Below are 19710 nucleotides of genomic sequence, written 5' to 3' on the forward strand. Positions count from 1 at the left end.
CCTCCGCCGTTGCCACCACCGGCGCCTTGGGAGGGTAAGGATGTATCTCACCGCTCCGTCGGCTCGGGATGGAATCTTCTCCTCCTTCCGCGCTGTAAGTCACCACGGCCGTGGGACTCCGCCGCTCCGGTTGTCTCTGCACCGGCGACACGAGACTCCGCTCCGCCGCGACACAGGTAAGTGCCGGTTCTTTTCCAGCACCGCTGTAGTGGTCCGCCGGTAGGCGCATCACCACCGTCGTTAGGGTCGCTTGTTCCTCTTTCGAGGAGCCGAACTCCGACTCGGGGAGTGGCACTCCCGCAGGGGACCGACGGTGAGGTTCCGGGTTCTCACCGCGGTTGTAGACCCCTCTCTCTTCAGGCTCCGTTCTGATCATTAGGAGCGATCCCCATTCTCCGGGATCAACTGGTTCGGTGCAGGCCGCACGCGGGGCTTCAGCCGTCAGCATGGCTGTGTCCGCCCCCGCCTTTACTACCAGGGAGCCTCCTGGCAATAAATAGGGATATACCCCAATGTCCATCTCGCTCTTTGTTGTGCTGGTTACGGGAGACACTTTGCACAATGGTCTCTCCTGTTAACCAGCTCGCAACTGTGGGACAGGAAGCTCACACCCAGCTCCTCCCTCAGACAACTCGGGTCTTGGCTGGCAGAGATAGAGACCCCTCCCCCTGGTGAATATTTGGGGAGGGTCCCACAAATTAATTGGATGTCCTTTAATGGAGGCCGCACCTCTTTCAGTCCTAGAGGGCGTGGCTTCAGGTTTCGCGCCATACCTCCCCGCAGGGTGGAATTTTTCTTTTGGCGCCAATCCCGGACAACTTTCTGCAAGTTTTGCATTTGCAGCATTTTCTGCAACTGGCCCACGCGGTCTCCCCGGGTAGCAGGAACCGCCATTTTGGCTCGCTCTGCAATCCATATTCACAGCAGCTGCAACTTCATATTCCTCTATCTCATCCACTAGCCTCCCTAAGGACAGGGGATCACCCCGTATCCAGGAGCACAGCATCCTAGCCACGACAGGATGGTCAGGTGACGCTCCTCTCAGAATTCGATCACAAAAGTACACCTCCACCTCAGTGGCCTTAATACAATCCCCCTTTCGCATCTCCTGTAAGACGGCTCCAATCCGCAGGAGGAACCCAGGTAGATCCTCTCCGTCTTCCTGATAAAGACTGAAGTACCGCTTCATCAATTGTCCCATGTCCTCTTTACACGCACACACACCATGTGTGCTCTCTCCATTAGCCTCCGTCCGCCATTTTGGACTATCCGCACCACGCGGATCCTCCATTCCTTGGGCTGTCACGCTCTCGTACCAATTATCGTACATGGGGCTCCGTTCTGCGGGGCAGCCACCACACCAGTACAATAAAGATTGTTCAGATGCACCACCACATATGTACCTGATCTAGGCTGGACTCATGTTGCACTACCTCAGGCTAGGCTCACTCTCTTAGTGTCTGCTGTAACTCCTTCCTCCCAGTCTGTGCTCCCTACGGTAAGTGTCTGGAATGGGCTAGGTACTCTGGCTCTGCCATGCAGTACTTGGGGCGTCTACCTCTCTTGGTCAGCCTAGCGCAGACCCTCTCCAGGATTCCTGGCCAAGTTACAGGCTATCCCTTCTGGCGTCCTACCAACTAGCACTGCCTCAAGGTGACTCGGTCAGCTATAGCCCGGCTCCAGACCCCTCACTCCTTTCAGGCCCCTAGGTTGTCCCTGCGAACTGACAATATCCCGTCAGCCCCCTGACCACCCCTAGGTCCATCCCTACGCAGCACAGAGTGGCAGCAGACTCTCTCCCTGTTTCCCAGTGTGCCTAGCTAGAGCCTGTCCTGATGACAGATCTGATCTCAGCAGCTCGCCTCCAAATGTAACGTTTTTTCTGGCCCGGCCTGACCCACCCAATCTCACATTGGCCCCTGTGGTCTAACCGGTCCCCATTACAGTGTGATAGTGTCTGGTGGTGCACCTGTTGGCAACAGGACTCCTGAGTCTCCCGCATGATGGTGTATGGGGAGGACCCGTCCAGACAGGCAGCTGAGGTAGTGTGCTGAGTCCTACCTAGTTCCAGTGCAGCGCCTCCACCTCATCAGGGTCCCTTCGGTCACTTGGGGATGGTCCTGACGAGGAACTCCTCTGTGGTGCTCCTCTCTGTACATTCACTCCACACATGTACACGAGAGGGTTTTGGATTGAGAACATCTTTATTGCCTGAGTGGGCTAGCTGCCCCTCGCAGTGGGGTGTACTTAGCCCTCCATCTTCCAGCTGCTTCCCTCCGAAAGGTACGCCTTCCCTTAATAGGTGGGTTCCCTATCCCCGCAGGGATCTCGGCCCTGTGCCAGGTCCCTGGTCACAGTTCTCTCAGGCAGCTTGTCTCTGTCTGCTTGTGCTGCCAGACTCACAGCTCTGCATTCAGACTACTGCAACAATGTTGCAGACCTCCATCTGCCTCTTACTGAACACAGCAGCACAGCAACAGGAACTCCACAGACTCACTTTTGGAACAGTGCTGTGCCTTATATCCCCTAGGAACAGGCACATCTCTGATGTCACTAACCGTGGACACACAGCATGTTGTCTCTTCCTATGAGACATATGACACCTCACCAGGGTGTGAGGGCAAACCTCCATAATTACTGCTGGCATGCCCACAACTTACCAGGCCTTACTGTCAGCAGGAGAGATGACTGTAGCCATTTTACATGACCGCTACATAGCCTTTTATTTTTAGCTTATATTGATGTATATAGATGTATTTCTGTGTGTACAGGCTCTGATTATAAGACCCTGATGCTGACTTTCCATTAATAATCAATACCAATACACAGAAGGCATGTTATAGGCGTCCGTGTCCTAAATGATCTAGCAGCATATATGCCTTGTGGGCAACACATCATTACAGAAGGAGCACTGTCTCAAAGGAAAAATTCAATTAGCAAACCTTTCCAAAGTCTCCCTCCCACTGGCACCAAATAGATGACATCACAGGAAGTGGCAGCTGGACAGGAGAGAGACGGTCGGTACATGGCAGAACACAGAAGAAAATGGCGTTGGTGTGATTTAATATAGTTAATTTATTGTTATGTAGGCCCAGTTATTACCTTGCGTGAAAAGTTTCCGTTCACAGTTTTTCTTTTATTTGCGGCGTTATCTGCCTTCGGATTCAGGGTGATCTCCATTACCAAAGTATGAATTAAAACGAGGGGATTTTGAATGTAATACAGTACGTGAAAACGTAATGTTACGTTAACTGTGTATTCTTTCTGGAAGTGAAAAGACCTCTCTAGACATTTAGGGGTCGTTCTATATACTCCGGAGCAGCCTTTCGGGGCGATTTTGAAAATCGCCCTTGACTTAAATGGGAATTTTTGATCTAGACAGCCATTTTGGATTATATAGAATTACCCCCGTAGGGTCCTACTGTCTGACATGATCTCCAGAAGCACATCATTTCCTAGGCTATTTAATTAATGTGTACGTTATAACCCAACGATTGGTCATGTAAGACCTTGAATTAATATAGGAAAATGTAGGGATCTGAACTGCACACCTGTCAATTAAGTACAGATACCGTTTAATAGTGATCCAGAAGGGTCTCTTCAGATGTAATTTACTCCAGAGCTCTTTTGGTAGGGTAACTGATTTCTAGCACTTTGGGGGGGGGGGGGGGGGTCAACAAGAAAATCCACATAGTGATAATTATATTGTTCGAAATGGGGCTGAAATACTACCAATTTGGAGGGAATAGATGTATTTTCTATGACATGTTTGTAATTAAAGGTATTATTTATTGTAACTTAGATATAAATTACCCTCTCTTGGCTTCGAGTTCTGGCACATTTTCCCATAAACAAACACCACTGACTATATGTTATCCCACTGTCCCTACCATGGTACAACCCCAGTATTGGATCCTACTGCTGACCTGGAGTTTGTTGATATGCATGATTGTATGATTTCTACAAACTTACAGTACATCCCAGAAATTCAATTTCCAAAATAGATGTTCTGGTTCTGAGACTGTATGTGATAATCGAATGCGTTCCTGTTAGATAACTCCTCTTTCCGAGCCTTTGATGGCCAAATGCACAGCTTTAAAATCACACCTGCGTCTGTAAACGGCTTCATTTTCCTGGAAGTGAGTCAGCATTAAAATAGCATTAAAATAGCCTTCTCTGGAAGTAATTATGAAACGCGCTGGTCATTTGAGTTTAAACTGAGTCATGCACACACCTCAGAAGAATTGTAAACAAGTTCCTTTTAAAACGGCTTACTAATTATATTGTCACTGAAACATTTATCAGGAAGTGCATTTGATCTCATTCATAAGTATACACTTGCAATTATGCCAAGTTGTACAGGATGATAGAGTTAAACACACAGTTGAAGTAACCCAGAAGAGCAGTATTTTTATATTGCTATAAAACTGACTATGTATAAACTAGATGTTGCTTGTAAGGCCACATTTGTGATGCGAAGGTTCAGTGGGTGTCATAAGGACACTTGGTTAATGGAACAGTCTCCAAAGTAGAAGTAAGTATGTTTAACAAAGTAAAGGAATTCACAACTGCCTGGGAGAGACTTCGGGGGTGTTCTACATATGGGGAGAAGCCAAGTATGGGTAAAGTGATCCCTATCTACGGACGATGTCTATGTTCATGTGTCCCTTTGATTTTCCTGATAAACTCCTGCAGTATTATGCCAGCAACAGAAGGGATGGATTGTGTGTGTGTGTGTGTGTGTGTGTGTGTGTGTGTGTGTGTGTGTGTGTGTGTGTGTGTGTATATGTATATATATATATATATATATATATATATCTTAATATATATATCTTAATATATAAAATCGAAAGGTTGGTACTAGCTGCGGTGAATCCGATTGGTCCTCAGCCTCTGGCCTATCAGATTGGTGGCTCTATGACATCACCCAACAGATTGGTGGCTCTATGACATCACCCAACTGTGTGTGTCTCTCTCTCTCTCATCACACTCACCCTCACTCACCTTCACTCACCCTCACGTGCGCCGCCCTGCACCGGCTTTTGGACGGAGGGGAAGCGCGGCCCTCCTGCCCCAGCCACCGGCGCTCATTTTCCCTCCCTCCCCCCCGCCCACTTCCCTCCCTCCCCGGTGGGTGGGCAGGCAGCCTCCGGAAGGACCCCCTTCCTCCTGCAGCTGCCTCCGGTAAGGTGGCGGGACCGAGTAAGCGGGCAGCCTCCGGAAGGACCTCCCGCAGCTGCCCCCAGTAAGATGGCGGCGCACAGCGGACAGGCGGGGGTGGTATTCAGTCAGGAGAGGGGGGAGTCAGTCAGGAGAGAGGGGGGGAGTCAGTCAGGAGAGAGGGGAGGGGAGTCAGTCAGGAGAGAGGGGGGTAGTCAGGAGAGGGGGTGTCAGTCAGGAGAGAGGGGGTAGTCAGTCAGGAGAGGGGGGGAGTCAGTCAGGAGAGGGGGGAGGGAGTCAGGAGAGAGGGGGGGTGGAAGTCAGGGGAGAGGGGGGTGGGAGTCAGGGGAGAGGGGGGGTGGGAGTCAGGAGAGAGGGGGGGAGGGAGTCAGGAGAGGGGGGGAGGGAGTCAGGAGAGAGGGGGGGAGGGAGTCAGAAGAGAGGGTGGGGGAGAGAGTCAGGAGAGAGGGGGGGGAGAGGGAGTCAGGAGAGAGGGGGGGAAGCCTTAACAGCTGTGAAGAGGGGGGGAAGGGGGTTGAGAGGGAGCCAGAACATTACATCACGGGCAACGCCGGGTATACCAGCTAGTATATATATATATATATATATATATATATATATATATATATATATAGAAACACAGAAAAAACAGGCTCACTCATAGCGTAAAAAGGTATAACAATAAATTTATGGAGTCAAGGATTTAAAAATGCACACTCACAAACATAGCTTAATAAAAAGCAATTTTGAGTATAACTCAGCCAGCCAGACGCAGGAACCCGGTAACGGATAACTTCAGTGTAGTGTCCGGTGTAGATACACTGCAGCAGCCTCTGTGGACGCCTCCGGAGCCCAGGGAGCACGAGGAACGCCGCCTTCCTCTCAATCCGGCGTCACACAATGAGTTCTCAGCTCCAGGTACCGCGAGAACTCAGTGACGTCAGAGGATTCGACCGGAAAAAGTTCCCATGAATACAACGGGTGGACGGCTGAGATAAATACTTCCAGAGAAGCAATAAAATGCTGTACACAAGCCAGTGAGTGAAATAGAGTAAAACTGGACAGTACACCTCCACATAACACTCTCTACGCGTTTCGTCTCAAAGAGACTTCATCAGGAGTTAACAGCATAGGTGTGGAACATAGCATTATAGTAAGATGAAGCAATCAGGACACAGAAGACTACTAATTGCTAATAAGGTGCACGAGGTCAATGTAAAGATAATATTAACCCCTATATGTTCCAAAACACATACGGGCCAAATAGACCAACAATACTAGAGAAAATGACCAAGTAAACAGATACATGTGATAACATACAATTTAACAGAATTAATTAAAATACATTTAGGTACTACAGCAAAATATAATATAGCATAATATAGCATAATATAGCATCATTGGCTGAATCATGTGATAAACAGATGCTAGTTGAAAAATATCATTATTCCAAATAATTGGGGTCAATAGATCTACAACTAGATGGTACATGTATAGAGATAAAGATATTAATATAAAGATTCAGAGAGACCAAAGTATAAAAAATAGAGTGGGGGAAGGAAGGGGGAGGGGTAAGGAAAAGAGGGAGAGAGAAAGAAAAGAATAAAGAAAAAGGGAATAAAAATGTTGGGGAAACAAGGGGAGAGGGGAAAAGAAAGGGGAATAAAGGAATAGACAGGACCAAAATGGACAATTGGTAAAAGGATGGACGGAGAAGGATTTTGGATCAATGGTGGTCACGCAAGCAAAGCTGGTACAGCTATATACACAATATGATCTTATAATGGATATACCATATCTAAACCATTGTCAAAAAGGGACAATCAAACACACCTCCTGAGCCAGTGCGGTAATACGTGTGTCACCACGGAGGGAACGAAGTACATCGCTCAACCCAGACCTCCGTGAAGACACCGCACCCCACAACAGGTATGAATGGTGTCATTAAACTACTGTACTAATGTGAATTAATTGTTGAAAGGCCAACTGAAAATCTTTGACCAGATCTTTATCCAGTATACGATAGGATGAACTGTCCATTAGAAGGCGAACCACCTCGGACACATAGTCCTGTCTATCCTGCAGGACAATCGCCCCTCCTTTATCGGCTTGTCTCACAACAATATCTGTGTAGTACCTACATTATATATCTCATTACTTGCCGTTCCGGTCTACAATATGTGGGCCGCACGTCAAGGACTGTTAGTACTAGATTTCTCGAGCACCGTAGAAATGTGAAACATGGTCTTCAGTCACATTGCACTTTGATAGTGTACACAATAAGGATCCCTGCTCTCTGTCCATCTTTGGTATCGAGGCCATTTCACCTTCCCTTTCGGAGGGTGATAGGTTCAAGAAATTATGTGTCAGGGAGACCTACTGGATATATGTACTTGGTACGTTGTGTCCAGGGGGTCTCAATGACACAATAGACATTAGTACAGTAGTTTAATGACACCATTCATATCTGTTGTGGGGTGCGGTGTCTTCACGGAGGTCTGGGTTGAGCGATGTACTTCGTTCCCTCCGTGGTGACACACGTATTACCGCACTGGCTCAGGAGGTGTGTTTGATTGTTCCTTTTTGACAATGGTTTAGATATGGTATATCCATTATATATAGCTGTACCAGCTTTGCTTGCGTGACCACCATTGATCCAAAATCCTTCTCCGTCCATCCTTTTACCAATTGTCCATTTTGGTCCTGTCAATTCCTTTATTCCCCTTTCTTTTCCCCTCTCCCCTTGTTTCTCCAACATTTTTATTCCCTTTTTCTTTATTCTTTTCTTTCTCTCTCCCTCTTTTCCTTACTCCTCCCCCTTCCTTCCCCCACTCTATTTTTTATACTTTGGTCTCTCTGAATCTTTATATTAATATCTTTATCTCTATACATGTACCATCTAGTTGTAGATCTATTGACCCCAATTATTTGGAATAATGATATTTCTCAACTAGCATCTGTTTATCACATGATTCAGCCAATGATGCTATATTATGCTATATTATGCTATATTATATTTTGCTGTAGTACCTAGATGTATTTTAATTAATTCTGTTAAATTGTATGTTATCACATGTATCTGTTTATTTGGTCATTTTCTCTAGTATTGTTGGTCTATTTGGCCCGTATGTGTTTTGGAACATATAAGGGTTAATATTATCCTTACATTGACCTCGTGCACCTTATTAGCAATTAGTAGTCTTCTGTGTCCTGATTGCTTCATCTTACTATAATGCTATGTTCCACACCTATGCTGTTAACTCCTGATGAAGTCTCTTTGAGACGAAACGCGTAGAGAGTGTTATGTGGAGGTGTACTGTCCAGTTTTACTCTATTTCACTCACTGGCTTGTGTACAGCATTTTATTGCTTCTCTGGAAGTATTTATCTCAGCCGTCCACCCGTTGTATTCATGGGAACTTTTTCCGGTCGAATCCTCTGACGTCACTGAGTTCTCACGGTACCTGGAGCTGAGAACTCACTGTGTGACGCCGGATTGAGAGGAAGGCGGCATCCCTCGTGCTCCCCGGGCTACGGAGGCGTCCACAGAGGCTGCTGCAGTGTATCTACAGTACACCGGACACTACACTGGAGTTATCCGTTACCGGGTTCCTGCGTCTGGCTGGCTGAGTTATACTCAAAATTGCTTTTTATTAAGCTATGTTTGTGAGTGTGCATTTTTAAATCCTTGACTCCATAAATTTATTGTTTTACCTTTTTACGCTATGAGTGCACCTGTTTTTTCTGTGTTTCTATAGATATCTTCAAGGAAGTGGTGTTCCCTTCATTTGGGCTGCAGAGACTCTTTTGGATAGCAATTGGAGCATTTTTTAGGATTTGTATTTTTTATATATATTTTTTTTTCTGGACTTTTCATCTGTTATTTTTATTTTTATTTTGTGCATTGTTTGTTTATTATTATTTTTCCCCATTTTGTATAGTATAGGTTTTTTTTCATAATTTTTATGTGTTTATTCATATAGTGGTTTAGGTTGGCGTCATTTTTTCTTTTTGTTCGTGTTTATATATATATATAGGCAACCATGTTAAAAATGGCTTTTGAAGCAAAAAGTGACACTGTGTGCTCATTTGCATGTCATTTCCCAGAATCCCTTGATGCAGTGGAAGTGCTGGGTGATAATTGTGAAAGGCGGGGTTGCAGACCTGCCTAAGACATGCAGATGAGCATACAGTTGTATTTACATTTACATTTGCATATATATATATATATATATAGTGGTCGACAAATCACCAAAAAATCTACTCACCGAACAAAAAAATCTACTCGCCACCTAGTACCACACAAGTGCTGCTTGGGCCAATAGGAGCTCGCCACGATGTTAAATCCACTCGCCCGGGGCGTGCAAATGTATAGGTTTGTCGAACACTGTATATATATATATATATATATATATATATATATATATATATATATATATATAATCTCAAGAAGCACAAGCTCAATAGCGTAACGCAAAAAAAATGTTTAATAAAATTAAGGTCACAAGGACTTTCACTCACAAGCGAAGGAGAAAGTAGCGCACGTGAGAGTAACAACTCTGCTGCATAGGACGCCCAGCTCACGGAGTGGGTGATGATCAGCGTGGTAAGTCTAAACGGTCAGACCTTCACCTCGCGGTCAGTAGATGAATATCCGCAATGATATTAGATGGCAAAAGAGCCTGTTTGGTTACTCCAAGGGAAGATATATCGCTGGATAGTTCAATGTTTGTCCGCCTCACACTGTCCATTTCCGAAGGGCTCTCAACAAAGGCTCCACATGGTGGCTGAAATGTTGGGTCGATAAAACAATTTTTTGCACATTTGTGGTGTGCCTTTCCCTTTGATATATATAAATGTGTTTGAATATGGAATGGGCAGAAGCCCTGTAAGAAAGCTATCTCCTTGGTGAGGAGAAGACCAGAAAGGCCCCAGTTATATGCACTCATACACCTCAATAAGAGCAATGGTGGATTCAGTGTGAATGGGCCTAGAGAAGGATAATGGCTGCAGAGTTGCATCGTAGACCCGAACGTGGTGTGTACAACATTCTAAAGGGATATTAACCCTGGCAAGCAATAAATACTCTGCGCTGCCACTCACGAACTGAGGACTCCCCATAATCCTCCAACAGGGAACTTAACAAAGTGGTTTGCACACCCAGCAGATCACCGGAACGGAGTGTGTTCACCTCTTTCAAGGAGCATTAACCAGTGCAACCCTGTAAGCACTGTATATACTGCATCTAGCCTCCGCCCCCGCCTTTATTCCCCTAGGGGAGCGCACCTGTGAACCTCTACCAAAAGGGATCTGTATTTGGTGTGTTGCTCCCATAACCGTACCCCTGATCAGTCACTACACCTAGGGAGCGGTATTAACATTGTCCCAACGCCACTTCCCGGCAAAATTAACCAACATTGGTGCAGCACCATCACAGTTTAGTGTATACCAGTGATCCATAGCCATATCTTGCCCTTTTTTTGGCAGCATCACAGGTGTGTTAATTACCAGTATCGGGCACACATATACTCCCTCTGACCCCCGATCCTGCGGCTGACCAGCCACTGGTCTTCTACAGTATGTTACATTTCACGTTGTTATTTCGAGCAATTATGTCCCTACCTTTTCTTAGTTTTGTTTCATTAAACATTGTTTTTAACCTAATACACTACTTTACTCAGTACTGTAGAGGCAGTTGCTTGTTCTCTAGCCCACCAGGGCTATCTACATATGACCTTGGTATGTGCCATCCTCAAAGCAACTGACCTACTACTACTTGCCTTATTACAGCCTATGATGCAACTCTGCAGGCATTATCCTTCCCTTGGATATTCACACTGAATCCACTATTGCTCCTATTGAGATGTATGAGTGCATGTAATTGATGCCTTTTCTGTCTTCTCATCTAGGAGATGGCGTTCTGAAAGGGCTTATTCCTCCTTCCCAATTTCCCCTAGTGCACCGACCCCCAACCAAGAACCCGTCTCAAAACCACTGCTGCTGCTACTGGGTTTGCGTGACCTCAACGCGTTTCGCACGTTGGTGCTTCGTCAGGGGTCATGTCCAAAGGTTACGTCTACTCTATTATATCCCTCTCATCCAATCAATGAGATCATAACTCATATGGTTACCTGCTGCTCCAAATAGGAAACTGATAGCGCTAATGAAAAGCGCTGAGATCCACACATAAGTGGCGATATTAAGTGTATTAGCAATATATCTTGTACCAAATACACAAATGTGTTTCATATAATACCTATACTATTAAAGATTATAATTACATATTGTGATGGAAAAGATACAAAATACTAATCACTAATAGTATTATTAGATGTGTGTTAAAGTTATGAGTTATTCCCATTGGTCAGCTCCCCCAGTCTCTGCTCACCACCACGTCGTCTACTTTACATTGTAAGTTTGTCATTCTGTTTTGTGCCAGGACGCGTAACACGTGTTAATTTAGGACGCGTTTATAGTGGGCGCACGACAGAGCGCATGGCGCCATGCACGCCAGTCGCTCTAGTGATTTGTGCTCATAGGGTTTCTGGGCCGGGGAGGCGTGGCCGTGACGTCACGTGAGCGATTCGCCCTTATTGGCTGAACCGCACACGTGACGCGGCTGTCGCACGAAAAGACAAAATAAGTTGTCTTTTCAAAAATCTGCCGAGCAGTCGCTCTTAATCGCTCATGCGGTCGCGTGCACTATGAGCGGCCTCATAGAGAAGGTCTTCGCGCCGCGCAGACGTGCACTGTCGTACCCACTATAAACGTGGCCTTAGCCACGATGTTTATTTTTTAACTGTCATTCTAGTACTTTGTACTTGTATTTCTCATTGATGTTTATTGCACATTATTTTTCAATATATATATTTTTACACTAATCCCCAGTGCGCTGATTTGTTTTGTTTTTCTATTATGTTGCTGAGAGACTCCCCGTTGGAGATCTCTTATAGGAATTATATAGACTGCTCCTAACAAACAACGGCACAGGGATTATCTTCCAATTGGAGTTTCAAGTGGGAGAGGTTGGGCGCGGTCGTTCCATATTTTCTTATTAGCTGCGTATGTTTATCTTTGTATTATTCGGTGTCATCATGATTACTTTACAAAGAAGAAAAGAAAAAAACAAATATCTGTAGATTTGAGGAATTACAAACGTCATCAACAGAAGAGAATTTTGCAAACGTGGTGCACTATTGAGCAAAAAAATTGAGGTGAACCAGCATATATAAAACAAATTATTTTACTAACCCATGGTTAAAAACGGAGACATATAGAACCTTCTACGCGTTTGGTTCTCTCAAGTGCTTTATCAAGGAGTGACAAAGTACTTGAGAGCACGAAACGTGTAGGAGGTTCTTTGCGCCTCCGTTTTTAACCATGGGTTAATAAAATTATTTTTTAGATAGTCTCTGGTGGAAACTTACGCACACCAGAGCCCCCGATTGGCAGCAGAACGGACGACAGGTGTTCATTAAATGTGAGTACATAGTCGGACATATGTGTGTGCACAGAATTAAAGAAGTAGAAAGTGCCCTTGTTCCTGGATATTGCAGAATGCAGTCAAAATTACCTATTATTATAAAGGCTCCAGGTAGGTGTTATTTCAAGATAGTAGATCAATAAACAATCAACTTAGGGGGGCGGGGGGCTCCCAAACTAACCACATATGGAAAAACATTATAAAAGGTGAATGTTTGTACCTTTGATTAGTTTGAGCACCGCGTTTCACCCAATCGCATATCAAACAAAGGAGACCGTTAAAAACTCTCCCCAGCATTTGTTAACCATGGAAACAGCAAAATCTCAAAGCATCATTTATAATACTTGCACTCGTCATTTTTAAGAATGACGTCCTTCACATTCTAAACATGCCAGCAATTCCCGGTCCTCGGAGCGGGCTGACTCGCTCTTACCAGATAAACTACTCTCCTTCAAGACAACTGTGCAGTATATTTTTGACAACTGCACTGTTCTGCCCTTTAAATTGTTACATGTCCTAAGTAGGGTCTTCTGTAACTTTCATATTGTTACGCCGGTACTGCCCGCAGACCAGACCCGTCCCTTCTACTGAGGTGAGGAATGTATTAGGGCACGCACCCGCAGCAAAAGGAGCGTGTCCGGAGTGTGGTGATTGCGGCATTGCCAGGCCAGGTGATGTTAGCTAGCAATACTTGCCGGTACCGGTGAAGAAGTGCCGTCGTCGTTGCCGTTAGCCTAGGTCAGGGATTGGAGAATTCCGGAAGGTCGTTTGTCCAAGCGGGGGTCGAGAGCCAGAGAAAGACGTCCGCCAAGCCAAGTCGTAACCTGAGTGAATGAGAGAGAGAATGCTAGAGTAGTAATCCAAGTGGAAACTATGTCGAGCAATGAATGAGTGGCAGGACAGGCAATATAAAGCGTGGCTGACCAATAAGAAGAGGAGGCAGGCCTGGAGGAGTGCATGGAGCTGTCCTGGATAGGCTGTCCAAAGGAGGATACAGGTGAGCAGTATTTATACCTGATTGATCCTTGTGTGCGTGTTGGGGGCGGAGCCTCACTGCAGGAGCAGTGAATAAATTAAAAGGATCCTGCGCGCGCTCTGTAACAGAGACGGGCGCGCGCTCGTGAACGGCAGCAGCCGCCACAGCTCGAGCCGCCCGCGGCTCGGTAACCGCCCGCCGAGGACGAGGAGGGAGTCCCCCGACAGCTGAGACCGGAGGGAGCCGACGCCGGGAGCGCCCCGCAGCAGCAGGAGGAACATGAGGTGAGGGAAGGCCACGCCGCGGCCGCTGCGGACCCCGAATCCTCACAGTAACCCCCCCTCAGGATCGGCCTCAGGACGATCCTCCCAGGGTTTAGATGGAAACTTCTTTCAGAAATGTTTGAAAAGTCCAGGTGCATGGATATCTTTAAGAGGTAACCATGATCTCTCTTCGGGTCCAAAGCCCCTCCAATGGACCAAGAACTGAACCCTACCTCTTGAGAGGTGGGAATCCAGTATAGCCTGGACCTTGTACTCCTCGTTGCCCTGTATGATCACTGGATCAGGTTTAACCGTGTGGTCTGGAAAGAGGGAACTGGAGATGAAGGGTTTGAGAAGCGAAGTGTGAAAAACATTAGTGATTCTCATGTTTTGAGGTAATTGAAGTCGGAAGGAAACCGGATTTACCTGCTCCATGGTGGAAAAGCGACCGAGAAACCTAGGTGCAAATTTGGGGGAAGGAGTCTTGAGATGGATGTTCTTGGAAGATAGCCAAACCTTGTCCCCGGGTTTGTAGTTGGGTGCCGGACGGCGGTGACGATCGGCCTGGGTTTTAGATGTCAAGGAGGCTTTTTGTAGTGCAGATTGAATTCTGGACCAAGAGTCCTGTAGGAGGGCGATATGCTCGTCCACGGCTGGTACTCCAGAGGAGTTTTTGGAAATAGGTAGGCGAGCCGGATGGAATCCGTAGTTGATAAAGAAGGGAGTCTCACGGGTAGACTCACTCCTGGAGGAATTGAAGGCATACTCAGCCCAGATAAGTAATTCTGCCCAGTCATCCTGAGAGTTAGAGACGAAGCACCTTAAGTATTTCTCGAGGGTTTGATTAACCCTCTCGGTCTGTCCATTAGATTGAGGGTGATATCCAGAAGAAAAGGAAGATGAGATGCCCAGTCTCTTGGTGAAATTCCTCCAGAATTTGGAGACCAATTGGGAGCCCCGATCAGATACGATGGAAGTGGGAATCCCATGAATACGGAAAATCTCTTTGGAGAACATATCAGCTAGGGCGGGTGAGGAGGGTAATCCTTTGAGGGGGATAAAATGTGCCATCTAAACCGGTCCACTGCCACAAGAATGGTGTTCATGCCATTCGACCTAGGCAACTCCACAATAAAATCCATCGATATGTGGGACCAGGGACGCTCCGGAATAAGTAAGGGTAAGAGAAGACCCTGAGGTTTCTGACAAGGAATCTTGTTACGCGCACATACCGAACAGGACCGTGTAAATTCAAGAATGGTTTTGACCATATTGGGCCACCAGAAAGTGCTACGGATGAGATCCAATGCCTTCTTGAATCCTGGATGCCCTGCCGAACGGGCGGCATGTCCCCAGTCCAGTATTTCAGGAACGAATTTGGGTTCTACGTACAAAGAGTCTTTAGGAACCTCAAGACCGGTCGGAAGATGTTTTTGTGATTTGATGATCTTCTCAAGATTCTTGAACGCCGCAGCCGCTAAGATTCTTTGTTTAGGAAGGATGGACTCGGTGGTCTTTTCCGGTCTCTCTTCAGAAGAGTTTTGCCTGGAGAGAGCATCTGCCTTGACGTTCTTAGTGCCGGGAATATATGAGAGAACAAAATTAAATCTGGAGAAAAATAATGACCAGCGGGCTTGGCGAGGACCTAAACGACGGGCATTCTCAATGTACAATAAGTTTTTATGGTCCGTGAGAATAGTGAATGGCTCTTTAGACCCCTCCAGATGATGCCTCCATTCTTGAAGAGCCAACTTGACGGCCAAAAGTTCCCTATTGCCCACGTCATAATTTCTTTCTGCAGAAGAAAACTTTTTGGAGAAAAACCCGCAAGGGTGAAGTTTATCTTGGGAAGAAAATTTCTGAGACAGAACCGCACCCGCCCCACAGTCCGAAGCATCAACCTCTAGGGTGAATGGGAAATTAGTGTTCGGATGTCAAAGGATGTAAGCAGAGACAAAGGCTTGTTTCAGCGTTTTGAAAGCTGTGACTGCCTCCGGAGACCAAGATGAAGGATCTGCACCTTTTTGGGTCAGTGCCGTGATAGGAGCGATGATAGTAGAAAAATTACGGATAAACTTCCAGTAATAGATTTGAGGGAATTGGGTTGCGGCCAATCCACGACAGCTTTCAGTTTCTCTGGGTCCATGGCCAAGCCTCTGTTGGAGATGATATACCCAAGAAAGGAAGTGGTAGACTGGTGAAAAATGCATTTCTCCATTTTAGCAAACAACCGGTTCTCTCGGAGGCGTGAAAGCACCAACTCCGTGTGGATGATATGGTCCTGTAAGTTTTGGGAGAAAATAAGAATGTCATCCATGTAGACAATGACAAAGCGATTGAGGACGTCCCGAAAAATGTCATTGATAAAGTCATGAAAAACTGCTGGTGCATTGCACAAACCGAAGGGCATCACTATGTATTCGTAGTGTCCGCTACGGGTGTTGAAGGCAGTCTTCCATTCATCACCCTCACGGATGCGGATGAGGTTGTATGCCCCACGAAGATCAAGTTTGGTAAAGAGGTTGGCCCCCTGAAGTCTGTCGAAGAGTTCGGAGATGAGTGGGAGTGGATAACGATTTTTCACCGTAATATGGTTCAGACCCCGGTAATCAAAACATGGTCTGAGAGTACCACCCTTCTTCTTGACGAAGAAGAATCCGGCCCCCGCAGGTGAGTTGGAATGACGTATAAAGCCCCGCTTAAGGTTCTCACGAATATATTCGTCCATGGCTTCCGTCTCGGGCAACGAGAGAGGGTAAGATTTGGCCTTAGGCAAGGTATATCCAGGTACCAGGTCAATCGGACAATCGTAGGAACGATGGGGTTACAGAAATGAGACCCCCAGGGCTCAAAGTACGCATGTGCCAACTAGCTGGGGGGCATGGGTTATTAATGTTCCCACGTTAGAGATTGGGTGCAGTAATTGTTCTCCAATAGCCTGCACTCAATGATAGATATAGGAGTGGAACTGTATATAAAGTAGTGTCAGCCTATATCCATTGTCTTCTTGTTACCAACTGATTGATGCCTGATTGCTGTGGAATTGCTAATCAAGATTCCTGATTACTTCTGCATTCCCCCTCCCTAAGTAAGTGTATTTCTTGTTTGTTATTTGTATCATCTGCTGTGTTCACCTATCTAAGGAATAAATTATTTTATTATATCTAAGCCATGTTCAGTTCAACCCAGTTATTTTGTGTATATTATATCCTGTCATAAGTTACCGTGACAATGGTGTTCAAAACACCCCCTACAATAAGATGGCCCTTCTTATATTGTGTTATAACAGTGAAGGCTTTGTTCAGAAAGGAGGCCTGGCCTTCACTTGGGGCATACAGTATATTCTTACCATGTTTATTTCCTCTGTACCTAGGTTGCCGGATATAATAAACATACTCGCTTCCTTGTCAGTTTTATTTGTTCTAGTGCAAAGGTTGTGCTTATCTTAAATAGAATTGCTACCCCTGCTTTTTTGCTATCAGGCTTCGGTGCTGTCAGCGCCCACACTAAAGGTCCGACGACCATATTGTTTCCTGTCATCCTTTCCTCACTGAAGCTACAGTGGCCATCCTGGTTACTGGTGTCTTGCCAATAAAAGGAAGGACTTCCTCCAGAAATTTGCCAGATCATGGTTTCGTTATTGTTCCTGTTCGTTTGCTCCCAGGCTATTACCCCGACCTTGCACCTTTGCCACGTGCTTTGACCACTGCCTGTGACATCGACCTTGGTCCGTTGCCGCCTGCCTTGATCCCAGCCTGTGTCCCTGACTATTGTACTCTATACTCAATTCAGGCATCTGTCTCACGTTCAGATCAGAGATGTAATATCCTACCTCAGCCCTGCGGGTCACTTCCTGTATGACGACGAGCATTGTTACATTTGCCTTGTGCCGGAGAGTGATATATTTGCGGGAATGCTTTATTTTTTTTAATTTTTTTTCCCAAAGTTTTTTTATTAGGCATTGTTCATAGTACGTTGTACACACAATAGACATCAAGTTGCCTAATACAGGTTTTCTTTGTTTTTTTTAAAGACAGGGAGAAGGAAAGGCTCAACGCGCCCCCGACCTTCAAACATGGGTCGGTAGGGTTGGCGTGAGGGTGGAAACAGAGTGTGGGGGGATGGGGGGGGAAAGGAGAGAGAAAAGGGGGGGGGGGCTGCGGGGTGGGGGGGAGATCCTTCCCCCTTGGCCCATTGCGCGTTGCCCATCCATCATCGTTGTTTTCTATAGCGTGGAGTAGCAATTGTTAGTCTTACATGGGAGTCCGCTAAGTATTCCCTATTTTGTGGTACAGGGCGATCTTTTTTAGTCCCGCCTGTGGGTTATCCACGGATCCCATATTGTATAGAACGGCTCCGTCTTCCTTTTGAGGAAGGCTGATAGCCTTTCCATTAGCATGGCTTCTTGTAGCCTTTTTTTGACCGTTTGCTTAGGGGGGGGGAGACACTTTCTTCCATGAGGCGGCCACCGCACATCTAGCCGCCGTGAGAATGAAGGAGATCAATTTACTTGTTGGGCGGTCAATGTGCTCGATTGGCCTGGCCAGCAAGTAGGTCAACGGATCAATGGGTATTGTGAGGTCTGTGACCTCCGTGATTAGCGTTTGTATAGTTTCCCAGTATTTCTGAATTTCTGGACATGACCACCATATATGGGCCATGTCTCCCTTTTGTCCGCAGCCTCTCCAGCATAGATCGGAGGCCAGAGGGTAGATTTGATTTAGTCTAACTGGGGTAAGATACCAGCGGAACATTATTTTATAAACATTTTCTTTGATTGTGGTACATATGGAGGTTCCTGAGGCTGCTTCCCAAATACTTTCCCAGTCCTCTTGGTCTATAACTGTGCCCAATTCTGCTGCCCAATGGAGCATGTAGTCATGAACCGGAGCATCAGTTGCTCGTTCTAGTTCTGAGTATATTTGCGTTATGAGACCTTTTTGGTGTGCTGTCTCTTTGCATAATCTTTCGAATCTTGTGAGAGGGGGAAATTCCAACGTTGGGGAAATTGATTGTGCGTAGTGCCGAATTTGGAGATATTTGAAGACATTTAGTCCTCTTATTTCGTATTTGCTTCGTAGCCTTTGAAAGCTCAGGAACTCTCCAAGGCTCAGGAGGTCAGCAATCGTCCGAATGTTTTTGGTTGTAAATTGATCAAATTGTCTGGGCTCGCAACCTGGTGGGAATTTTGGATTTTGAGTGATTGGTATAAGTTGAGATTTGGCGGTTGTGAGCTTAAATTTTAATTTGCATTTCGTCCATATCTCCCATGTGAGCCTCGTTGGTCCTAATTGGAATTTATTTTTCTGCAAATCCTCCTTGTTCAGTGACCAAAGGCATGTCGGCAGGGAAGGCGTGCCGGCGTATTGCATCTCTATATCTAGCCAGCAATATTGGCCGGGATCCACATTCCACACTACTACCTGTCTTAGTTGGGCGGCTTGGTAGTACCGCGTAATGTCGGGGACCCCAAGGCCCCCCCTCCCCCTCGAAGCCAACAGGACCGTACGTGGGACTCTTGGTTTTTTCCCCTGCCAGATAAAGTGGAAAATTTGCTTCTGGATGTTTTTTAATTCAGTGCCAGGGATGTGGATCGGGAGTGTCTGGAAGTAATATAATAACCTGGGGAGGATGTTCATTTTCACCGAGATCATCCTCCCGATCCATGAAATTTGATACGAACCCCATTTATCGAGGTCGGATTTTATTTTGTGGAAGAGGGCGGGGTAGTTGTGTTGGTAGAGGGAATGGTAGTTCTTCGATATCTTTACTCCCAAATATTTGATATAGGAGGAGCACCATCTATAGTTAAAATTTAGTTTGAGAAGT

Source organism: Ascaphus truei, chromosome 11 (genome assembly GCF_040206685.1).
Source record: "Ascaphus truei isolate aAscTru1 chromosome 11, aAscTru1.hap1, whole genome shotgun sequence".
NCBI classification, from domain to species: domain Eukaryota; kingdom Metazoa; phylum Chordata; class Amphibia; order Anura; family Ascaphidae; genus Ascaphus; species Ascaphus truei.